The sequence below is a fragment of the Vigna angularis genome, chromosome 3 (assembly GCF_016808095.1).
Source record: "Vigna angularis cultivar LongXiaoDou No.4 chromosome 3, ASM1680809v1, whole genome shotgun sequence".
Taxonomy (NCBI): domain Eukaryota; kingdom Viridiplantae; phylum Streptophyta; class Magnoliopsida; order Fabales; family Fabaceae; genus Vigna; species Vigna angularis.
The window spans coordinates 9,793,580-9,798,698 of NC_068972.1; the positions used below are offsets into that span (position 1 = coordinate 9,793,580).

Genomic DNA, 5,119 nt, shown 5'->3' on the forward strand with positions numbered 1-5,119 from the left:
TGAAATACTCTTTATCTTAATTTTTTTTAGCTTTACTCCCTCCACCACCAAACACTGTTTCTTGCACCTCTCAATTCTTCTTTTACCCTTCTATATTTAATGTGGTGGTTAAAAATTTTAACTTTCTCCAACTTCCAACCACTTTATTAATGGTTCCCACCAATATATGAATGAACCCTCAGACTCCATCACTTCCACGCAAATCAAATTCTTCTTCTTTTCCTTTTCTCTGTCATTGTTCTTCTTTAAAAATAAAACAATTCAAAACAAAATCAATTAAATTTATAATAATTAATTCATTAAATAAAACAAAATTAATTTAATTATAAATACATAATTTACTTAAAATATAATTACTTAACTTTAAAAGTATCTAAAAATTAATTTACAAATCAATAAAATAATAAACTAAAAAGTAAAAAAATAAATAAAAGAATTTGTTAAGCTTTCCATGCTTTCTTTTATTTTCTTTTTTACAAACACTTCATTTATAAATAAATAATACTACAAAAAAATATTAAATTAAAATAAATGTACAAAAATTAACAACCTAAATAAAATTAATAACCTAAAAAAAATAAGAAAACGAAACCCTAAGGCCTCAACAGATATGGGAGATCCGTTGGACCTTCAACGTGAGATCCGTTGGACCTTCAACGGAGGAAAACACCCAAAACGTTGGAGGCTCAACGGATGTCCCATATCTATTGCAGCCTTTGGCGTTTCTCTTCTTCTTCGTTGAAGGCGCATGTAGAATCACTAACTTGGATCAGAGACAACAACAAAGAAGCACCAAACTCCACAACACCATGAACCTACCATGAATCAAGCAATAGCATAAACCTACCACCAACCAAACACCAGCACAAACCAAGTAAAGGAGAAGAGAACCTTGACAGAAATGGTAAATTGGGGAAAGAGGAAGATGGAAAATTGGGAAAAGAGAAAGAGGAGAATAAGAGAGGAAGAGAGAAAGTAAGAGTGTGGAGGTGGTGGGTGTGATGTGCGATTGAGTGAATAAGAGAGTAAAAATTAAGGTTTTAAGAAAAAGTTAAAAAAGTAATGGATAAAAGTAAATAAGGATATTTTTAGAATTAAAAAAAAAATTAGGGAGGTGTAGAGAATAGTGTGTGGTGGTGGAGGGAGTAACACTCATTTTTTTTTTCTCACTTCATTTCTTCCTATCCTTTATTTTCTTTTACAGGTGGTGAATGCTTTTTTTTTTACTGATAGTGTCAGCAATTGTAGTTGCTGCCAAAGTGAAACCATTGAAAAAAAAGAAATGATAAAAATATAAAAAAATATTAACAATAAAGTAAATAAAAATAAAAATAACAAAAGTAGGTAAAAATAATAATAAAAAAAATAAAAGGTAGACCTAATAAAAATGTAATATATATATATATATATATATATATATATATATATATATATATATATATATATATATATATATATATATATATATATATATAAATTAAAGAAGATTATATTTAAATATGAGAGGGAACAAAATTCTTTATACTCATTTTTAATCCTCTTTCACAAGCATTTATACTCAATACATACAATTATCTTCATAATAACAAAGCAATCATTTTACAACATTTATATATATTCATACTTTCTCATACTATTTGAACATTTCTCTCTCAATAAGACCAATACCATCCACCAATATTATATCCTTGTCCTAATCTATTTTAACACTCTTTTCCACCTAAAAGAACTTGATATAACTCATTCTTCTCTTTTGCTACACTTCCTCTTTTGACGTTAAATAGATTGTTGTTTGATAAAAAAAAATATTTACTTTTGTTCCAAATTCTCTCATCTTTTTAGTCTTCTAAATCTTCATAGTCCTTGTTTGTATTAAGGTTGAACATGAAAAAACTACATAGTTCCAAATAGCTTCAATGTATAAAATGGTGGCAATTTGAAAATTGTATTATACTATGTCAAGATTAATTAATAAATTACCTCAACTTCTTTTATTATACATATAATGTTAAATATTTTCCCTATACGAATATAGTATGTTGTCAAAATTGTATGTCTAGACAAACTTGTGTTTAGAATAATCCACCCATAATCCACCCAAGCCTTCCATTTGAGTGTATCCCTTAGCTACAAGACGAGCTTTGTAACGTTCAATGCTGCCATCTGCATGATACTTGATTTTATAAATCCATCGGCAACCGATGACATGTTTATTGGGTGGCAGAGTCGTGACAGTCCAAGTATTATTCAAGTTTAAAGCCTCCAATTCAGCTTGCATGGCCTTTTTCTAACAATCATATTTGACAGCTTCAGCATAGGAATGTGGTTCGATGGTTGTGGAAATAGAATAAATAAATGATTGAAAATTGTTAAAAAGGTAAGAATAAGAAAGATGATCTTGAATGGGATAACACATACCTGGATGAAGATTGGTAGAAGTTGATGCGAAAGAATGATGGTAATCTTGCAGATAAGAGGGAGGATGATGAGCACGACTGGATCGCCTTAGTGGATGTGTGAGGGAAGTAGTCTGAGCAGAAGTAGGAGAAGGAGCAAGATCAGGTGTAGTAGATGGATAAAGAATAAAGTCATGAGAGAGTGAAGTATTGTCAAATGGAGTTGGTGAGACAGTAGGAATATTAGAATCATTGGATGAGAGGTGCAGGAATGGAAAGTGATCCTCATAAAAGTATACATTGCGTGAGATAACAATGCTACGATTATGAAGATTATAGGCAAGGTATCCTTCTGTAGTATGTGGGATTCCAAGGAAAACACAAGGATGAGCTCGTGGTTCTAATTTCTTACGATGGGTAGTACATGTAAAAATGTAGCACAAACATCCAAACACTTTGAGTGAAGAGATATCACATGTATGACCATAAAGTTTTTGAAAAAGGAGTGTTATTATTGAGAAATGGTGTTGGGATGATATTTATCAAATAAGTGGCATGCAAAAGTGCATAATTCCAAAAACATGCAGGTAAATTTGAATGAAAGAGTAGAGCACGAGTAACATTAAGTAAATGTTGATGTTTGCGCTCCACAATTCCATTTTGTTGTGGAGTTTCTATACATGAGGTTTGATGTATTATTCCTGTAGATGTAAAAAATTCATGCATAGAGAACTCAACACCATTATCTGTGCGAATGATTTGAACATGAGAGTTAAATTGGTTTTCAACAAAAGCAATGAAATTAACAATGAGAAAAATCCATGTGAAACGTGTATTATCATCCACAATTGTGAGAAAAAAATTTGTGACCATGCATGGAGGGGGTGGAGTAAGGTCCCCCATATATCCATATGCAAAAGAGAAAAAGGTTTTTGAGCATGTGAATGACTTGTTGGAAATGCAAGTTTGCATTGCTTTGCATAATGACAAAAATTGCAAATGAAATTTTCATTTATGGTCAAACAAGGGTATATCTTCTTCATAGTATGTAAACGAGTGTTTGATAAATGCCCAAGGCGAAAATGCCAAAGATCAATAGGCAAAACATTACAATCAGGATGTACTACAGAAGAATGGATCTGGGGAAAATTAAAATTCTGAGGAACAAGTTGGTATAGGCCATTCTTCACATCAACTAAACCAATCTTCATCTTGGTTTTTGCATCTTGTAAGAGACAAGAGTTAGCTGTGAAAAGAATCTCATACGGTGTATTCAAGACCAATTTTGACAGAGAAATCAAATCGAATGTGAATGAAGGAACATATAAAACATCAATAAGATAAAATGTGGAAGTGAGGTGAATTGTGCCAGCATGAGTGGCAGTAACACGATGGCCATTAGGAAGGTTAACAGTAATAGGAGCAATGACATGATATGAAGTGAAAAATTGTAAAGAATTAGAAACATGGTTTGTGGCTCCTGAATCAAGGATCCAGGGAGTTGTGTGGAGTGTGTGTGTTGTGCAAATTATGGATGGGATACTACCTGAAGGATGTGATGTGTGTGTAGAAGAGGAAATTGAACCAGTGTGATTAACATGTGCAGAATTTGATGTTGAAGCAGTATGAGATGGTTGCTGAATCAAGGCCAATAAAGCTTAATATTGTTGAGGAGTAAACCGAATTTCTGAATTTTCTGAACCAGTATGTTGTTCCTTTTCAGCAACTGATGCTTCAGTGAGTGAGACACTGTCAGCAAAAGAGAATTTGGTATTAAAGAAACGGTGACCGGGAGGATATCCATGCTTCTTATAGCAAACTTCAATAGTATGACCGGTCTTTCCACAATATGAGCAAATTTTTTCACGAGTGGGGGCACTTTTATTGTTCTTAGAATCAGAATGATTTGGGAAGCCGTGTTTGCGATAACAGTTACTCTTAGTGTGACCAGATCGTCCACAAAAGGTACAAGCAGAAGTAGTGGTGGCATTAACAACATTTATAGAATTATGTTTTGTCTCTGCATGAAAAATGTCAGGAATAGAATATTGTCTTTCCTGATGGACTACATACGAGAAGATTTTGTTAATTGGAGGTAAAGAATCCATCAACAAAACATGAGAGCGAATATTAGCATACTGATCATTTAAACCACGAAGAAACTGCATAGCTTGATCTTCCAATTTTCATTAAGCAAGAGTTGAAGACAATTTACAAGTACATTGTGCACCACAAATGCAAACCGGATTTGGCCGAAAATTTTCCAGTTCATCCCAAATAACCCTAAGCTGAGTAAAATAACCGGTGACAGTGAAATCACCTTGTTTTAGAGAAGAGGCTTCAAGCTGAAGAGCTGAAATGCAAAGAAGATCACCCTGCGAGTATCGAGACTTGAGATCACACCAAATTTCCTCGGCACAGTCCATTCAAAGGATGCTCTGTCTGATAGATGAAGAAACAGAATGTACGAGCCAGGAGACCACCATGTTATTGCAGCGCTTCCAAGCTCCATAAAGACGATCAAATGCTAATGGCCATGGGGTACTTCCATCAATGAGTTCCACTTTGTTCTTGGCACTGAGAGCAGTGATCATAGATCTGCTCCAAGAATGGTAATTTGTTGAATCAAGTAATGGGGAAACTAAGGGCATTGCAGGATTTTTATTGGAATGAAGATATAAAAAATGGTGAACGTTAAAAGAGGGATATTTTTCATCACCCAT

The 5,119-nt window shown here is 33.4% G+C and overlaps 1 pseudogene; it reads right to left on the reverse strand.

The window, feature by feature from the left end:
• Positions 1 to 704: 704 nt before the first annotated feature.
• On the reverse strand, positions 705 to 5,119 carry LOC108324712 (uncharacterized; annotated as a pseudogene).